At 39.9% G+C, this 20,812-nt stretch overlaps 1 long non-coding RNA gene across 2 annotated transcripts; it reads left to right on the forward strand.

The window, feature by feature from the left end:
• The first annotated feature begins 45 nt into the window (after positions 1-45).
• On the forward strand, positions 46-19,822 carry LOC120436504. Of its 2 annotated transcripts, XR_005610504.1 has the most exons (5): positions 46-627; positions 2,342-2,437; positions 17,914-18,064; positions 18,151-18,260; positions 18,938-19,822. It is a non-coding gene; the product is annotated as an uncharacterized LOC120436504 (long non-coding RNA). The 2 variants fall into 2 exon arrangements; XR_005610505.1 differs by lacking the exon at positions 2,342-2,437.
• Positions 19,823-20,812: the final 990 nt, after the last annotated feature.

Raw genomic sequence — 20,812 nt, forward strand, 5'->3', positions numbered from 1 at the left:
TCGGACACGCAGACAGAGAAGGATGGAAACGGAGGTGAGATGGACCGGAGAGAAGAGACACGCAGCAGTCCAATGTATACAAACCAAATCAGGGGCAGAGACCAGATTAGAGCGGATTTATACGCCAAAGAAAATCCGTAGAATAAGCTCAGGGTCCTGTTTAAGGAGCTTCAATATCACCGTGATAAATATATTATCTCTTCCAAACGTCCATAATACTCGGACATGGAGAGATTGGATATGAAGCATTGTAATAATATAAAGATTAAACTGTCTCCATTGTCAGGACTACTGAAAGCTGCATAGCAACATCCTGTAGGCTGCATTCATCTCACGCCCGACTTTAATTAGTTGACATTCAATAACTACTTAGTTTGCCGAGGGTGACTCCAACCTCTGGGAAATATCAAGCCCCCCTAATAGCTGCGTAGTGGCGCCATCGTCTGTCACTGAAAAAAATCGCAGCGAGGCCTGCTGTCGTTTACAACCTCATTAAGCCTCGGGTCATTGGTTTCAACACCTATTAAGGCTAATCTGCAAGACCTGATTTGGCTGAGATCCTTTTAATTCCTTCAGTTTGAGTTTTTCCACCATCACGTGACACATCAGAGATCCCATCAACTGAAGGTAACTGTGACGCTTTTTAATAAAAATGAAATGTATATGGTGGCGACACCACGACAGAGAGGCGGGGGGGGCTGCTCTCTTTGTAAAGAAAAGCTGCAAACAAGTGACGTCTTCAGTTTAACCAAAAACAGTTGCTATTGGAGAAAAGTTTCCCTGTTTGAGATTCAGCAGGCTGAGTGGTTTTACATGACAAAACGGCTCTCTTTTAAGATGCCCCTGGCTTCATTAGAAAGACGTCAGATGTATAAAGATGATCTTTTTCTTGACTTTAATTGTTTAATTATTCCTGCAGCTCCGAAGAGATCGCGCTGCATCAAGCTGATTTCCCTTTTGGCAAAGCCAGTGCTACTCCGCCTTGGTTTGAGCCACATTCTCCTGACATTCTCATCAAGCCTCTCACTCAGCAGAACAAAAAAACCCCACGGAAGATTGCAAAGAATGTCTTTTCCACCAAGGAATGATTAATTGATATAAATGATTAAAACAGAGGAAAATTATGAAATGAATTTGAAAAGAGGCCTCACAGGAAAAGCTTTGTTTGTTCCGGGCCTTTTTTAATGAGCTTTTCATAACTGGGCAAGAGAAATTACTCTGCGTGTTCTTTTTCTGGAGCTCTTTTGCAAAATAATTATGGCTAGTTGAAGTGAGGAGGAGGTGGAGGGGTCAGGGAGACAAGGAGGGAGAGAAGAGTGGGTGGGTGGCTGGGTAGGTGGGGGTTCCCTCAGAAATTGATCACCTCCTTTCTCCGCTGAGATCTTTGAGTCCTGTGGCAGTTTCCAAGCAGCTGCATTATGACAAAAAAAAGAAGAAAGCAGCCAACAACAATATGATTGAACACTATTTCAGTGTTTAAACAGGGACGAGAGAGCGTCAGATGTGGCTCACAGTGTTGATACTCCCCACAGGGGTGATCTCACTGAGATGAAAAGGAGACCACGGTGCTTCATAATGAAGCTGCTTGTCCTGTGGGAAAAAGCAGGAGAGCCGCATTGAGCACGGTGGTTAACTTCAGCCTGGGATTCGCTCTGTGTTCTCGTGTATTGACGTGACACTGAGCCGCAGAGAGGCCGGTTTCAGCCTGAGAGTTTACACAAAACCTCCAGGTCACTCCAACTTTCTCTCAGGCTCACATTCTGAGATCGCGCAGCTACATGCGGCCTCGTCCGCCATTTGCGATACGACGTTGCCCTCGCTTTACTGCATATGTTGTCTGTAAAAGAGAATGATGTTCGGTTAGCTGAGCCAACTGATCAGGGAAGATTAGAGTTGAGATTATCTGCAGATACAGAGAAACTGCTCTAGGACTGCACACAGCGTGGCACAAAGATCTCTGAGTGAAATCTGCTAAATGAGTAAAAGGTTACTTACCTAAAGAGGCATTAAAGGAACACTTAAAGTCCACATTCTCTGTAAAACATGTTGATTCAGGATGCTTCTGAAAGTGATAAACCGATTGATGCCAATTTCCTGAACATCTAAAGTGCTTTTTTCTGGATCAGACACAACACACCAATACACACAACTTTGTGCATCTGGGGAAATAGCAAAGGTTTGCAAAATGTTAAAGTTATTATAATTATATAATCCAGGGCTGTCAAAGTCAATTTCATCAAGGGCAATATATATATATTTTCTTCAAATTCTTTAATTCGATCAAAAATGCATGCCCTGCATAGCCTTCTCATGTACAGTTTGATCCACATACTTCACCCAGGCCACAAAAGTGCTCCTTTGCCTTTCCATGATGGGAATCTGCACACCGTCCCAAAGAACCTCTACTGGATTTAGATCTGGTGACTGTGGAGACCATGTGAGTATTATGAGCTCATTGTAATGTTCAAGTAGCCAGTTTGAAATGATCTGAGGTTTGTGACATGTTGCGATCAGAAAATGGGTACACTGTGGTCATAAAGGAATGCACATGGTCAGCAGCAATACTCAGACAGACTATGGTGTTTAAATGATGCTGAGCTGGTACTAGTATTCCAAGAAATATTCCCCACACCACCGCCGGCAGCCTGAAATGTTGATACAAGGCAGGATGGATCTGTGCTTCCATGCTGTTCATGCCAAATTCTGACGCCACCACTTGAAAGTGGCAACAGAAACCGAGGCTCATCTGACTAGGTATCGTTTTTCCAGTCTTCTAAAATCCAATGTTGAGAATGCCCATGTGAATTGTAGGCTCAATTTCCTGCTCTTAGTTGATAGGAGTTGCACCAGGTGTGGTCTTCTGCTGCTGTAGGCCATCTGCTTCAAGGTTCAATGTGTTGTTCGGTGTGTGGATTTTGACTTACTGTTCCTTTCCTGTCAGCTCAAAGAAGTCTGGTAGTTGTCCTCTGACCTCTGGCATCAACACGGCATTTTCACCCAGTGAACTGCTGCTCGTATTTTCTCAGACCATTCTCTATAAACCCTAGAGATGGTTAAGTGGGAAAATCCCAGCAGATCAGCACTTTCTGAAATACTCAGACCAGCCCATCTGGCATCAACAACAATGTTACATCAAGTCACTTAAATCACCATTTTTCCATATTCTCTCAGATTCTGAACTTCAGCAGGTCATCTTAACAATGCCTAAATGCAATTTGTTGCTGCTATGTGACTGGCAGATTATATATTTGTATTAACAAGCAGCTGAACAGGTGTATCTCATACACATAAGTTAAGCTTCATAAGTAAAATAAATAGATTTTTCATCATGAATTTTTCTTAAAATTCTATTAAGAATCTAAAATAATATATGGATTAGATAACATTTCGCAAAGGGACAAATTTGGCTCTATGGTCTTGAGTTTGGCACATGTGGCATAATCAAAGCTAAAGAAGAGTTTGCAGATCATAGCGCAATCATGCATGATATTCATGTGAATATACTAGAAAATATAGTATTGTTTGTTTCTGATGTTTACTTATTTTTGGTACCAAAATAATTTACAATGGGTTATTTGTAAGTAAACACCAAACATTTTTAATTAAACTTTAACTGAGGATGTCATAGCACATCTGTGCTCACATTTGGCCAAGTAGGAGGTACTCAATAGTAAATAGCCCAAGATTTATATAGCAATTTTGCATTCTTACCGACCACTCAAAGTCAGGCAGTGTTTTCCACCCTCGAGTCACTACTGCACAGAATCTGGTCACAGGAGCAGAATGGCAGCACACGTGTTCATTTCCATAACGGTGTAGCTTCTCTTTTGTAAAGTGAAAGGAAGTGGGGATAATGCATCAGTCATATGTAGGGGTGGCTGTAGCTCAGGTGGTGGAGCAGGTCATCCACTGATTGGAAGGTTAGTGGTTTGATTCCTGGCTTCCCCAGTTTGAATGCCAAATATCCTTGGGCAAGATACTAACCCCATGTTGCATTCATGGGGTGGAATGAATCCATTCATTGGAGTATGAATGTTAGATAAGCATTGGGTGAATGAGTTAGTTGTATAAAACTCAGAGTAGAAAAGTGCTATATAAGAATCAGTCCATTCATCTTTTTACAGTCTATGGTGGAAGAAATTGGCTAGGCTGTGTCCTAAGCTGTCACCAGTACTATACTCTTTCCTCTTTCTCATCGTGTGATCAGTCTCATGTGTATATGTAGTCATCTCTTCCCAGTTGTGTTTATCAGATCCTCTGTTGAGATTCTAGTGTTTAACCTGTCTTGCTTCCTGGTTTTGGTGCTGCTTAGGATTCCCTTTTAAGTTTGGCTGTGTTTTTGAAAGTATCACCAGCTTGTAAATAATTTTTGTGTTTTTGACTGAGCTTTTGCTTCTGCATTTGGACATCCTGACTTGTGGTTAATTATAACACCACAGCCGTGTTGACGCTCTGATTGTGTGGCCAGCAAGTAACATATTGAAAGACAGATGTAGCAACTGTGACACCACCCATTTGTCTGTGAACCTTAGATTGGTTTTTACTACAGCTGAACAGTGAAGCCTGCCTAGGATTTGCTATAGAGAAACAAACCCTTTCTTTATACCAGGGTGTGAAGCTTTTTCTTTTATGGATTCTGTCCCATGGCCACTTGTGGAACTGCAGCTTTGGCACTTCCACACTGCCTTCATTTGTCCAACCCAGGAGGTCTCTGCTCACATTTTACCCCCTTTATTGCTCAAAAGGTGCTAAAAGGTCCATTTTGTTTCTTTTAAATGCCAAGCAAGCTGTCTCTCTCTTCCTCAGCCACTATACTTAACTGCGTTAACAGATTACTGGTTGTACATGGCTGTACCTACACGTAGCACGCAAAATTATGTTAAATACCATCTAAATCTCATGCGGAATGCAGATAACCACATTTTATTTTCGCATTGTTCGTTGATTCGATTGCTCAAACATTTAGTAGCAGTGAAGCCTGGAGGTAAATTAGACACAAAAAGAACAACAAATAAGAATCCAGCAGACCACAGTGCAAATCACTCCACTTTATGGTTACGGTAGAATACAGTTGTGCAATATGTAGCAGAAATGGTATGAAAATAAGCACATTCAGAATGACTAAAGTTTCATCAAACCCTTCAATCTGAGGTCACGGCTGCGTTGCTTTGTTTTGTGGTATGCTGCGGTGGTTCCAACTCGACTTGGGTCACGAAACAATGAAACAGCCTGAAGTGTTTAGCTCGATATTCCCACGTTAAAATGTGCCTCACTTCATTTATTTGGGGGTATTGATCGCAGTCATTTATCGTTTGTAATTAAACAGAGAACAAGCAAGCTTAGGTAAACAGAAATCAACAGCTCAATAAATGCTTCATCTGTGTCAGAGGGGTTAGTTAAAACCTCTGCTGGAAGTTTCTGATTTTTTCAGAGTAAGAAATTTGAAAAATATGTCAGCAACAATACAGCGGCCTGAAGTTTTAGACATATGAAGAAAGCCGAGTGATACTAAGTAAGAGGTTTGATGCGTCAATGCGCATTAAATAAACGAAGCTGAAGTTAGGTTTAGCCTAGCTTAGCATAAAATAAGACATCTAAGGAGCTGCCGGCAATACTTGTATTGCCGGCAGCTCCTTATATGTACAATACTAAGTTAAAAACAAACAAACAAACACACATTTAAAGCTGTTGTATTTAGAGAGTTTTGAGCTGTTTAGTGATAAGGTGTTATTTGGGACTAAAACAGGAAAAGCTCATTTTGCTAGCAAAACAAAGACTGTCTAAGGAGTTTGTTCCATTGATACTAGAATGGGACATGAGCTGATAAGGTTTACTAGAATTAGGGTTTGATACCCTTGTATATATGGCTCCAATCAAGCAACAACCCCCAAAGGTAAAAAAGGACGCTTCTTGAAGTTTTTTTCAATGGCCACTTCAGGCAGCCATCAAAAAAACGAGTCAGTCCCCACAGATTCTGATTTGCTGTTGCCTTCTAGTTTTACAGTATTTTAAAGGAAGTTTATGTTAAGTTTTGGCTGTTATTTATCCCTCTGGATACTGGAGGTAAGGGCATGGCCACTTTGATAAACAGGTGTTCAGACACAAGCAACTGGAGCTGATCACAATAATTCAAGTCACTGAACTGAACCTCTGGTCCAACACTGTCTAATGGCCTACACTGGAATGTTTTGCTCACTGGCTGTACCAAAAAACAGTTTTCTATGTCGTAGGAAAGTTTTACGTATGTGCAACTTCCAACTATTTCTTTTTGTAGAGATCTCTTTAATTAGATCAAGCAATCTTGAAAACACCAGTATTTTATGTTGGCATTCTTTTCATTATGTGGGTAAATGGATATTAAAAAGGCAGTGGATTCGTCACTAGTGCCTGGAACAGGATTCGCTGTGTTAACAAAGAAATTGGAGAGGTTTGTTGCAGAGAGAAGTTGATGGTGAAAGGGTCTCTTCTAATCTATGCAATAATCTTATAGATCCAACAAAAAAAACCCCAAAACAAATGAATAATTAAATTACATCCACATGGGATACAAAGTTTGGGAATCCGGGTTGAAAGTATCATGTCCAATTTACACCACTGGAAGCTACTAACATAGATGTAATTAAAGCTCGCTGTTTTGGCCCAGAGCTCTATTTCTTTGGTTCAGCCTCAGTTCTCTCATTAGACAACAAAATGCTGAAGTCACCTTGAACTACCTGCCCTGGACAAAACCTGAAAAACTATCTAGTGAACACAGTGGAGCATTTGCAACTAAAGATCTCCACCTGGAGTCAGTTTATAAACTGAAGCATGAAGTGGAGTTTGAGCTACTGCCCTCAGGTCGGTGTATTAGGACATTTGTTTGGAGGGCCAAAACATGTCTCTCTTATTCTAAGGATTATTGATGGCAAATAAAACTATGATCTTGGTTTTGACACTACATTGAATCTTTGGCAAACATGGTGTGAATTGCACGTGTTGTCATCGAATTTACTGAGATGGTGTTAACTCTCGCAAGGCTACATTCCCTATGTTTAACTTGACTAACCATCCAAGACCACCTAACAGTACTCTTTTAAAACAAACTGTCCCAGCAACGGTAGTCGCCTTTTTCCAGCATTAAGATCAAAGTTACACCTCTATTTACATCTCTTTACCATTTGACCTTATCAAATTCTTTATGCTGAATTTTAAAACTCATCGTAAAACACATCTATACTCCTTGGCTTTCGACCCGGTACTTTTTCGATGTATTTAGTAATTTTTGTGTACGTCACTTTGTATCTCCTGTGCCTGTTGAAGTAAAGTTAAAGTGCAGAGAGTTATGAAGGCAAAAAGGTGTCCAATCTAGTACCAGTACATGCAATTGGTATGTTATGGTGCTTTTCAGGAGTTTCTGTTGGTGCAGCAGAAGCGAAATGGTTTGAATCAGAAAAGTTTTTGCATTTTAAATCTATTAAAAGGGAAAATGGGGAGACTACCGCATTTGGACAGTACTGGCTACTTCCATGTAGGTCATAAATCATCACAGGACAAGACGATTTTTGTTATAAGTTGCTCCTACATACTATTTCCTTTTTCTTTTGGTGGCATTATTGGTGGTTTGTCACTTTCATATCCTCACACGATATCTAAATCTATTTTTCATTCAACAAACATTTTGTCATTTGATGCTTTTCTAAACAAAGGGGGACTTTTGCTCTCCTAAATTAACCGTGCTAAGTCTGTACAGGTCAGGATTGAGAGATAGACGTCTTTCGTAAAGCTGTATAATGAAACCATCTAGTCATGACATTTTCCTATAAATGTAATGGATTTTGTACGTTTTTTGATGGATCAGGGTGCACATTTCCAAATGCACCCGAAGCCCTTGACAGTAATGAATGTGCACAACAGAGCCAGAAAACATTTCAGTGATGGGAGAGGAGGGGGAAAAAAAAGAGAGGGAGAGAGACGTGAAATGATGGAATTCAGACTAAATGACAGAGAAGCAAAAACAGCCTTTCCTTTAAGTGCTTTAATCGTTGGATAATTGCTTCTACACACTATTTCAGACTCTCTGCATGCGCACACGTACAAACACAAACAGAACACCATGTGCTGCCTCTAACAACGTTGCTTTAATGAAATGTCGCGAATCCTTAATGAGTCTCAATGTCTTGTGATAAATTTCATAATTATTCAACCCCACGCAACTGGAGCGGGAAATTCATCAGTCAAAGCAAATTAGTTGGGATCCATTAGGGTTCAGTGTCTTGTAGGGACATTCACTTTATTAGCTCCTTACACCCATTGCAATAATTGGGAGCATATTTCATTTGGCTCTAACCCCACTTTACTGAATGACTGCTCTTTCCCGTTTTATTTACAGCGATGTGCTGTGTGCTGCATACTGTTCTTCAGTCTCTGTGATACAGTACGGAGCAGCGTGAGTGACAGCGCTGCTTCTTTGTTTCGATCTTGCTGTTTATTTTGGGAGTGGCATTTCTTCTACTTTGCTCGTTTTTCTTTCAGTGAAGCACAAGGCCGAGTCTACCTGTGCCGTCTTTACCGATTCATCTAAAACTTCAAATGAAGCAAGTGGAGAGAAGCAGTGATTAAAACAAGCCAATAATGAAAGAGGGTTTTGTCTTTTTGTGAGGAGACCGCAGTCCGATCGTGCGGGTCCTTGGTGATCAGTGGGACACGGCAGAGGAGATAATTTCTTTAAGATGACTGACGGTGGGTTCCACTCACAGATGCCTCTCTTGTTTGTCCTGGGGGTGCCTCGGGGTTCGCCTTCCCCTCGCTCCTCTGCCTCTTTTTCTGACAACCTGCAGACATCTCAGACAAGCTGCATTCTTCCCACAGAGACACCAAGTCTCAGACATGAAAGAGCGAGCAGGGAAGTGTCTCTGTTTAGTGTCGAGGCCATGGGAAACTGATGTTGGAGAGAAATGTGCACAAGGGTTCAGGTGTTGGCTGTCTTTGAGTGAAAGACCTTAACGTGCGTTACTTTGTATTACTTTGGCTCTACTTTACTGCAAACTCCAAGGACCTCCAGCTGGGTAATGAAATTTTCAAAAGTTTAAAGGTACAGTCAGTGTTTTTTGAGCTTATTCAGTAGAAAAAAGAATATGGTACTGCTGAAATTACTTATAGTCATCAGATTAGACATGCAACCCTCCCGTCTCTGGACAGCTGACAACAAGCCTGCTAAACAACAACACCAGCTGGTCCTAAACTAACATTGCATCACCTAATGATAGACTCCAGTGTCCCAAAAAAATCACACTTTGCCTCTGATAAACATTTTGATTATTCTCAAATAGTATGAAAGTTTTTTTGTTAAGTATCCGAATCCAAAATTTCAACTTGGATCCACTTCAAACAAAGTTTGAAGTGGTAAACAATGTTTAGGTTCAAACAAAGCAAAAACAGCAGTGCTTAAGGACTGAAAAGTTCAGAATATCCTCAACAACTCACCTTAATATGGCTGTCATCAGAAAGAAATGAGTTTCACCGACTCATATTGACCTCTTTCACAAAGATTTACAGTCCAAATAGTGGATACTTGGCATATTGAAAGCTTAAAGCGGAGGTAAACAGCTGACTGACAGCCAACACTCACTACAGATCAAAAGCCAACAGAGTTGGTTGTCTTACAGTGGCCACCATAGCTAGGATTATGCACTTCAATTGGAAAAAAAAAAAACAAAAAAAACATCAGTTGACTACTTGTTTGTTTTTGATCATTGGTTATTTGTTCAGATGTTTGCTTGTCAGGTGCCTTTTGTGGATATATTAATGACTACTGGATAACCTCACTGGGAGGAGGTCAGGGTGCATGGGTGGGTATCTTCAGTGTGACTTTAACACACGCATGCTTATAAATTACATTTTCTCTAAACTTATTCTGCAGATTTTCAGTGGATTATGTTGATGAAGCTGTTTCATTGAATCCTGAACCTGTGCTCACTCACATTTTTTTTAAATTAGCTGACTTGTTGGTATTTACATACCACTAAAGTGCCTCTGTGCACTCATTTACTGTTTTCATGGCTTCGCACAAACCTGTATGCACCAGGATGGGTGGACAGGAGCAGCAGAGTTTAGGTTTATGATGATCAGAGGCCTGTACCTACAAAGCAGAATTTTGTTTTATCCAGATAACTTCGGGCTTAATCCTGAGTTTTCAGTACTTCCTATCAGGGAATATCACCTTGGTAAATTGTGTTGTGAACCAAGCATGCTCTAGAGAAAGTTGGGTTACAGATTAGAGATCAACAGGTATCACATCACTGCCTACTGACCAATCAGTTCTCTGGAAATCATGTCACCATAGAGTGTGTTGACAGTAGGAGGGTCTAAAGTTTTGTAATAGCATCTAATGTCTTTGTGTTTCCCAATGATTAATAAGAAATATAAATTCATAAGAGGCAATTTTATTATTTTATTCTTTTCCTGTTGGCTACTAATTATTTTACAACAGTTCTATTGTTGCATAAACATTAAGATCCTAAAACAGAGCAGCTATTTGTACTTGCTGACCTCATATTCAGTTTACATGTAGACTAATTTTGAATTCTGTTTTCATATTCATTCTTTACTTATTCTTTATTTTTAAACATCACTGAAGCTGCAGCTGGGAGATAAAAAAAAAAAAAATTAAAACTATCTTTTAAAGATTAAATTATAAGATACTCAGTTATAATGTAAGAGTTTCTTCTGTGTCTTAATGACAGAGCTGAGATATTAATAAGTCAACCTCTTTTGTGTTGGTTGACTTTTTTTAATAGGCTTCATACGACAACTAGCTTATTTCTCAACAGGCTAAATCTATTTAGTATGGTGGTGCTTTTCCAGTCTTATTGACAAAAGTGGACCATCTGTGTTGCTTTCATTCTGTATTATCCTTGTAACCTCTTCATTTTTAAAAAATTATAGTTCATTTCTTATTTTCAGCTGCCAGTCCAATAGTCAGTGTGACTGGTCAGATGCTGCCAGCGGCATGCGTGAACATGCTCATAGTCAGATCGGGAAACCCCAGGTTAACACCAGCACTTTGATAACCAGGTTAATGCAATCACTTATTCTGACTGCCGATGCTAGTGCAAGTCAAAGCGGATAACACAACCTTTTGCCAGGTGACGTTCCATTTTGGTAACCCTGAGTCAACCTTTTGCCAGCTTTGCATTTAAAAAAAATATATATTTTGCTGCCATGTGTGTTTAAATTCATCTGAGGGCTGCAATTTTATCTCACCTGTCTTCTTGATATCACAAGTATGTTTAGGTCCACGGTAATCACTGCCTTGATTACAAGCCAGTGATTACCGTGAATGGTGTATATACAACATGCATGCATTCTCAAGTCGACCAGGGCCAGGGTCCTTTTGTCAATGTTACCAGGTTAACAGGAAAAAAATCATTTACTTTAAAATGTGAGTTATAAACTCATCAGCCAGTTTATAAGGTACACATGTTCAGCTCCTCATTAATGCAAATGTCTAATCGCCAATCACATGACCTGCTGAGGTTTTCAGACTAAGCATAAAAATGGGAAAGGTGATTAAGTGAATTTGAATGAAACTTTGTTGTTAGTGACGAGATGGGCTGGCCTGGTTATTTTCAGAAACTGCTGATCTACTGGGCTTTTCCTATAAAACCATCTCTAGTTTTTACAGCGAACGCTCTGAGAAAATATCCACCGAGTGTTGGTTCTCTGGGTGAAAATGCATTATTGAAACCATAGAATGGCCAGACTGTTTTGAACTAATAGGAAAACAAAATCTTGAGTCTTGAAGCGAGATGAGCTACAGCAGCAAACAACCATACCGATCTCTGAGGAATGCTTCCAATACCTTGTCGAATTTTAGTAACAAAGAATGAAGGCAGTTCTATTCAATTCATTTCAGTTTTTTTTATACAGCACCAACTCACAACAACAGTCGCCTCAAGGCGTTTTATATTGTAAGGTAGACCCTACAATAATACATACAGAGGAAAAACCCAACAATCATATGACCCCCTATGAGCAAGCACTTAAGCGAAAGTGGGAAGGAAAAATTCCTTTTTAACAGGAAGAAACCTCCAGCAGAACCAGGCTCAGGGAGGGGCGGCCATCTGCCGTGACCAGTTGGGGTGGGAGAATTAAGACAGGATAAAAGACATGCTGTGGAAGAGAGACAGATATAATAACAAATATGATTCAGTGGAGAGAGTTCTGAAGGCAAAACGATGTCCAACCTAGTACTAGTAAGGTATACCTAATGAATTGGCTATGGAGTATATATAGAGATAAAACTTTTTGAAGATGTTTGGCCTAAACCCTTTAACAACACTTGATATCTTCCTTTAAATTTACTGTGGTTCGTGCCTAAGATCAAAAACGTCCAACAAAGACTGATTATAAAAATGTTTAATTGGTGCTAAATAAAATACATCTAAATCATTTTTCTTATTAAATTTAATAAGGAACTTTGGCCAAGTATTTCTTAATGTCTTTGTCTCGTGTCTTGTCCATTTATTATGTGAAGCAGTCATGTTTGCAGTCGCAATCTGTGGATATATTTTTCATTTAAGTAAAAGGATTGCGGAATGAGACTCTGCTCAAAGTTGAAGGGCAAACTCACCTTCACACTGAAGCATTTTCTGAGTTATCAGGGGACACTGAATGCTCCACAGCAGCTGAAGGCCCTTCACCGAGGCCTTGTTGTAGCATCTTAATCTCATTCTGCCCACATCATGGCCATGTTTGTCCAAAAAGCCTCTGCTGTGGAGCTGACCTGATTGGAAGGTAATAAAAATCTAAGTCGAACAAAGGAAAAGAAATAAGCTACACTGAAGCACACACGCACACACAGAGAAAATAGCAGCCTTATCATCCCTGTTTCATTTAGAGTTGATTGCTGTCGGATTATAATGCAATCACCACGCTGTGCGAGCCGTAACTATGGGAACTGGTTTTAACTGTTTATCTTGCCAGAGATCTTAATTTAAGTTTGAACACTCTGGATCACTTAGATGTGAGAGACATGGGAAATTGACAAAAAAAAAAAAGAGGACAACAAAGGGAAGGGAGGGACTGTGAGCTGTGGACGAAAATGGAGAAACAGACACTTTCTTGTTCTTTCTGTTGTATTTCATATGCAATTTAATTTGTCTTTGAGAGAAAATCAGTTTATGATGACAATCCACGGGGGCAGTAATGAAAGCAGCGGAGTTCCTTTGCCATGGGAAAGTTTCTGCCGGAGAATGCCGCTAATCTTGGCAAAATGAATCATTCACACTTTATTTGGACATCTGTGTTAACCCCCTGCTGCCCCTCCCCCTCGCCCAGACTTTCATTCATTTGTGACAGTTTTATTACAAGTCGTGCAGGTGGCTGGAGGCTCAGGAGTCAAAAAAGAATGCCACATGGAGATAGTCCAAAATGTTGAGGAGCTGTTGAGTTTTACAGGGGTGTTTCCTCTGCGCAGAGCAAAATATCTAACAGGACACTCTCAGCTTGCACAGCCTCACTCCATAAAAAGGCACACTGAATCAAAAACAAGCATCTGCTTTGTTGCGGTTTCTGTTTTTTGAACAAAACCACATTAAATGTTCTGAGGCCCCAACTTTGTTGACCCTACTTTGTCCTAAATACAGGAAATTGCACATGCTGCCGTATCCACAACATAATTTAGCACTCGCAGCCTTTTAGGTATTTCAAGAATTTCTGCAAAGTATCTACAAGCTGCTCTTATTTTGAAACAGCAAGATAAGACCACAGGTCAGTACTTATAGCCATTGACGGAGCACCACACTAGCACATGTCCAGGGCCCTGAATATAACACAGGACCTTGGTCTTACTGTTTTTAAAATTTTGGAGTAAAGAAATTATAAAGGTGCTTGTTTAGTTAGTCATTGTGATTCGATTTAATTGGCTAAGTGTCAGCTGTCTGGTAGTCAACAAGGAGAAAACGTAGACTATGGGAGAAAGGAACTGTGCTAATGCTACAGGCCTGCCCAGCTGACTGTTTGACGCTTGCTTTATGCAAATGCTGAGGATTGGGGCAGCTGCTAAGTGTTGGTCTGTCTCATGCTGTTGTCTGCTCAGTGTGTGTCTGTGTGTGTGTGTGATCTGTTTCTCTAAGTTGAAGGTTCTCTCTGATGACAGACTTGGGCCAGTTGTATTGAGTTGTACACGCAGGTATAATTTCTATTACAGTTTTATCTTAAGGCTGCAGATGTTATTTTATAGCTACCAAGGATCAAATGTTATCTTCAGTGTAATTTGACAGGCTGTTCCCATTCCCGTGGCGTAAAGTGATGTCATTCTTGTCAAAGCTGCTGGCGTGTCTCAGTTACACACAAGGTGTCCTTTGATAGTGGTGTGTGACGTAGTGGGTTATGGCATTAGTGAAATGGGACTGTCACTCCTAACCTCTCATTTATTAACACAAAGGGGGTGTGAGGGGGACTTTTTGTAACGTATTCAACAGCAAACATAGACCTTTACATGGACTAAAGAGAGCTGCTGTCTGCCGGTGGCCAGTTTTGCCATAGTTGGTGGGTCAATGTTGTTGTTGGTGGCTAAAGACTCAATATGTGTAATTGTGACGCTCAGGTGGCGTTTGAAGATACAGTATGATGTTAGGATTAATGGGTCACCAATACAAGCAAGGATAACGGTTTGTTTCCCCGCTTCAATCCAACAGCCAGCAAAAGCATCTATTACTATAATCTAATCTTTCAGGTGTTTCCCTGACCTTTACAAAGTACCGGTTTATCCTCAGCTTTCATAAAACACGTCAGCTTTATATCAGAAAAAACTTTTATGTCTCCTTTAAGAGAAGATTTAATATATTTGGAAGACTTGGAAGAGGACTGTTTGTTACATCATTCATCACAACATTTTTTTTTCTTAGTGGAAAAAGATTATTAATATTTTAGTCCTCGAGTATGTGCTAAAAGGAGCTTCCAATATAGTACTTAGTAGACTTCACCATATTTTTTTTATATTTGGAAGAGCTCTGAAGCAGTGTCCTCATCTAAAGCCTTTGGGTTTGATTTGTAGCCCATATTTGTCTCCAGCATTGGTAACAGTCATATGTGTTCTTATTTTTTTTTAATTTTAGATTTTACCTCAGAGTTGAGAGGAGTATCCACCACCTATGCCTTTTCTGTGTTTGTTTGTGCTTTATCTCATGATTGCCACATTGCTGCTAGTCTCTCTCTGCATGTACACCCCTTAAAAATACAGTAATTTTTTTTGATAGAAAAAAAGACTGTTTTACTCATAAATATATATTGATTAGTGTTAAATTACATTTTCCAACAATGCGATGCATTGTCATAAACTTAAAATTAATCCATTAAAAACACATCAGAGTTGGTACCGGTTTGTAGAAGCTGCCATCTTTATCCCATTTTGAAAACGGTGGCTAGGATGGGACTCATTATTCTGCCTAACTGCTTTTTATGTATGTGCCTAGAGACCATCCACATACATTGTACGCCTTTTAAATTTTACATCTCATTTAATTTAAAAATCTCAAATAGCACTTTGAAACTATATACGACCACTTAACATTTGTTTTTCTCCTCCCTTATTTCCATCTCATCCTCTACCTCCTCATCTCCTGAACTGATGTCAGGGCTCTAACGCACAAAAACATGTATCAATATACTTTTTTATTCCCGGTATCATTGTAATTACTTATTAGTAGCAGATTAGTTAATTGCATTCTTATATCGAATGATCCTTGATTTGCCAAGTGTCCAAGTCCAATGTTGTTAGAAATTGTTTCACTTACAAAAGCTAACAACGGCAAAAACTTACAGTCAGAAAAGTTCAAGATCCCAACAACTCACCTCATTCAATTACCAACTCATATCAACAACCTTTTACAGCTTCCTCCAGAGTAAATAGACACAGATGCGTGGTATATTGCCAGCTGAGGTAAACAGCAGACTGACAGCCTACACTCACTACTGATGAATGATGGCCAGAGGTTTTTGTTCCACAGCAATCACGATAGCTAGGATTGTGCACTTCAATTGGGAGATGTAAGAAGTCTGTTTCCTGCAAGGTTGGGTCTTCTGTGGTCTTCACTCACAACCATCTCAAATAACTTTCACAGAGCAGGGCAGTTTCTGGGGGATGAGAATGCATTTTATATGAGGGGTTAAAGAAGACTGGTTGGAGAGCCTGTAGTAAGAACCTGTGATGAGGGGGGAAAGGCATTTCAGACTGCACAATATGTTTGGATTTAAGCAGGATGGGCTACAACAGCAGAGGTCCAGGTTGGGTTCCACTCCTGTCAGCCAAGAAGAGAAATCTATAGCTGCAGTGGGCACTGGCTCACCAAAACTGGGCACATGGTGACTGGGGATTAAGTCTCTCTGCTAAGATTTCTGCTGTGTGGCTGTAGATCAGCTAATGCACTCAAACTGACTTTTTTCGTCAGGTTGCTGTTGGTGTGGTGGGATGGAGAATGTTTTCCTGGCAGCTAAAGTTAAAATCTTTTTACAAGAACCTCCTGCATTCTACACTACTAGAAAATCTACCTATTTATCAGATTTTTTTTTGATTTTTTTTTTGCATTTGTAAGCTGTGACATTTCAGTTTGAAAACTGAGCTCGGCTCATGATTCAAATGCAGTGACAGAGTCGGGCCCACAAAGAATCCATCGTGTCCTCCAGCCTCCTGAGCCTGCAGTTGGACGGGTCCTTCAGCTCAAAACTGCACTTTACATTTCTGAAAAATCCATTATCAAAACTTGCATTTTTTTTTAAACATACCAACATTAAATTAACTCCCACTTGACCTCACCACTTATTTCTTCTCCTGCGCTGTGTTTTACTGGAACACACATTGGCTGAATTGTAAGCCGATGTGTGAATTGAAAATAAGTTGAAGTGGCAAGGTCAGTGATCAATAGGAAGTTAATTAATGAAGAGTATGCAATGTTGTGGAAGTATAGATTTGTGAATGCCTTTGACTATGTTCCAATCATTGAAATGTCACCAGCACCCATGTTAAAAAAATAAATAAATCAGCCTATCTTTAATTTACCTTGAATCGCAAACCTAGTAAAGAAGAAATATTCAGCTTTGCCTATTAACTTATACTGCACTGTAGATTTTTTTTCCCCGTAGACTCCAGTGTTGACTTTGAGAAATGAATAAAGCCGTCATAACAAAAATTCATTGCATGACTGAGGACAGATAACCTTAATAAGTCTTTTGATCCATTAAATGGTTTTTTTTCAATCTTGAAAGCATTTATGTAAAAATTCCACTTGTGTTTCAGCTGCTGATGCATAAAGATGAATTAAATCTATTTTACTTAGAATGAATTTAAACAGCTTTGATCCAGGTGATAGGAAGACCAAGCAGAGGTTCAGTCCTTTGAAAAAAGAGGCTTTCAAGTGCAAAATGGAGTAAGAAAAGGCGAGAACATGCACTGTATATATGGTTAAGGCAATATGTGTAAACTGTGGCGAGGAAGCTAATGATTTGATTATATACTGTGTTGAAGACACACGCAGAACATCGAGTCATTTACCCATAAAGGTGGGGATTAGGTCTCGGTGGACAATCCCTTTCAAGCATTGTTATTGTATGTAGAACATAGCTGCAGTATTGTTCAAGCTTTAAAAGTTTGCGTGAGAAAAGTTGTGCTCTGAAAAGAGAACAAGGATGAAAAATTAAGTTCTGATTACAATTATGGGACGTGACACTTAGCTGATTTCAAATCAGCGAGGCCAAATTTCACAAAGCCTGTCAATGGTGGCAGCAAGCTCGCCAGATCCCTCCCCAATCAAAAGTTTGCTCTATATAATTTTACGCAATCAGATTTCTCCACAGTCATCCAGTGCAATCAGGTAATCAGAGGGGAGCATTAACAAGACAAATGGGGTTTAAAAAGTGGGTGCACTCTGTTTGCAGGAACTTCCTATGGAGAAGCCCCCTCCTCTTCTTGATTACTCCTATCACCCTCATACAGCGCAACATCCCCACTAAACAGCTTTCTACTACAGTACAGGCAGTATGTGTAGTAGGAACAAATGTGATTGGCTTTGCACGCAAAATTCGACAGGTAAATTGTTACTCTTAAGGTTATTTATGTCAAGTGACTAACTGCTCCAAGTAACAGTTTCTCTGAATGTCTCATATTGTGTACAGTAATGGCACTGTGGCCTCTTTCATTATGGGAGAAATTCTGTGATCCAGATTGCACAGTGAGGGACTGCTGATGCCCAGAGGTTTGCCCTCCATGTATCTACGTGTTGCATGTAAGTGTCCGGACTGGAAATGTTACTTCTTTGATCATTAGTAAGGAAGACTGAATGCACCTTTATTAACTATGATGATATTTAAGAAAACAAATATTGATATCATGTGTGTATTTAACCACATCCTAGTATCGTACATAATTCATCCCCAGTTTGTATGTACTATTGATGGCTGGTAGGCCTTTAGCTTGTTGTTCTTATTATTCTTCAACTGTAACAGTTTTTTTAACAGATTTGTAGAATTATGGTTAAAGTCTGTCTCCAGTTCCCCACATTCATTTATTTTATGTAAGTCATTTGCCAAAAGAGAATAGGCAATAAACAAGACCAAAAATTATTTTTTTGTCCTAATTTTCTTCTTCATATTGCCACCATATCCTGACTTTGAATTGTTTTGTCGACAATAATTTTGTCGTCACAGATCTGATGTCTTCTGCTCAGCTACAATTTCACCCTGTCAGTGTATTGCAGGCTACTCTAAATCATGCTAATACACAAATTGTGTTGCACTAGCCATTTCACGATCTTTGAGACTTGTTTATATGTTAAGTCCCCTTTAAAACCAGCCAATGAGAGATCCAGTCATTTTTGCCACCCAGTCAGGGTTGTGGGATCAGTAGTCTAAACACAGAAGCTTAGACCTCCTTCTCCCTAGTAATCTCCACAATTTTTTTCAGGGGGACACTAAGGCATTTCCAGGCCAGCTGAGAGAAATAATTTCTTTAGTCTGCTCTGGATCTGCTGGGGGTCTCCTCCTGGTAGGACATCCTGAAACACCTGTCCTTGGAGTTGCTTAGGAGCCATCCTTGCCAGATGCCTGAACGACCTCAACTGGCTCCTTTTGGTGTGTCGAATAGAAGCTTTTCTCTGAGCCTCTTCTGAATGAGTAACAGAGATCCCAGACATTCATCAGAAGCAAATTTCTGTTCAGTACCCACAGCTCATGGATGATGGTAGGAACGTAGGCCGACTGCTAAATCAACAGCTTTGCTTTCAGGCTCAGCTCTCGCTTTGACAGGCTGGCATAGTATCTGCATCACTACAGACACCACACCAATCTGTCAGTTTCCTGCTCCAGTCTCCCTCATTTCTAAATAACTCCAAGATAATAATTAAAAAAAAAAAAAAAAAAAAACGGGAAAAAACATCTGTCAAAGGACATTGTCCAGGGACAGGGTTACCAGGGCCCACCCTGGGCCAGGCCTGGAAAAGGGACACAAGGGGAAGCATCTGGTGGCTGGCTTTTACCCCGTGGGCCCAACTGGGCCAACCCATAATGGGCACATGGGTTGGGGTTGGGTGTTAAGTGCAATATGGACTGGGCTGCAATCAGATCCCCACCTTCCAAGTCTGTTGCCCCTTTTAAAATAAGCCAAAAACTGGTTTTAAAACTAGCAAATTTCTTATCATCTTGGACTACTAATGTACAATGTGGAGAATATGTAAAGTAAACAGTTGCTTGCAGTTTAGCTAACGATCCTCTAAATTTAATTGACCAAAGACTATAAACTGTCAGTTTAAAAATTCATTGTTATTTACACACATGCAGATAAATTTGTATCTCAGGGTTAGCATTATTCAGAATTAGCAATGTTCTCACACATAGGCTTCTGAAAAGTAATCGTTTATCAGTACTGCGTGCTGACAAACCATAATGATATACAGTAAATCTGAATTTCACTGCAGCTCACCTTTACCACATGAATCCATCAAAATGCTGACCTACAATAAAAACTGAAAATATTCATTATTGTGTTCTTAAAGCAGGAAAAACTGTATCTCATGTCAGAAAATGCTATGCAAAACAACATCTGGTACAATGCTGAATTCCAATCTTAGGCTGTTATGCATAATGTTGGTCTTTATCTCTGATATAATTATCGGATTTAGCTATAAGTTGCACTGGTTGAACAGACACATTATACATGAAGAATGTTTATCCTTTGCAGCACCCCAATGCAATTAGTTTTTTCTCTCCCAAACTTTACTTCTTCCTCAGCTCTGCTCGCACATTTCTGAGTCATCTAAGAGACTGACCTCTTCAGACACTTAAGCAATCCTTTGAGCAGATTTTCCTAGCTCTGAAATAATTAGGGAAGACGATGTGAGGACGACAAAAGACAACAGGAAAATGAAATGGGCCCTCTCTCCGGACCCTTAGGGTCTTTGCAGCAATTCTAATTAAGCCCATCCAGAAACAGAGGAGCTGGATTGAGGCAGTTTCTCATCAGAGTCCCTCCATGAGCCTCTTTTGTCATGAACACACAGCCAATTACAAAGCTCAACAATGGAGTGGGGAAGTCTTATACCCTCCACAAAGATGAGGGACTACAGAGAGTTACAAATATCCATGAGCATGGAGTGACACTCTCACCTTCCTGAGGAGTGAAATCAAATCTGCATTCTTGGTTTGCTTGTGTGCATGTGACCCAGATTGGTAGACTGAGATTCAAAGGAGCCGTGCAGATCCAGTAAAAGTGTTTTCGTTTTGTTTTTTCCAAATCTTCTACTAATTAAATTGAAATAAATTTCCACATAAAATAAAACTGGAC

Source organism: Oreochromis aureus, linkage group 23 (assembly GCF_013358895.1).
Source record: "Oreochromis aureus strain Israel breed Guangdong linkage group 23, ZZ_aureus, whole genome shotgun sequence".
Taxonomy (NCBI): domain Eukaryota; kingdom Metazoa; phylum Chordata; class Actinopteri; order Cichliformes; family Cichlidae; genus Oreochromis; species Oreochromis aureus.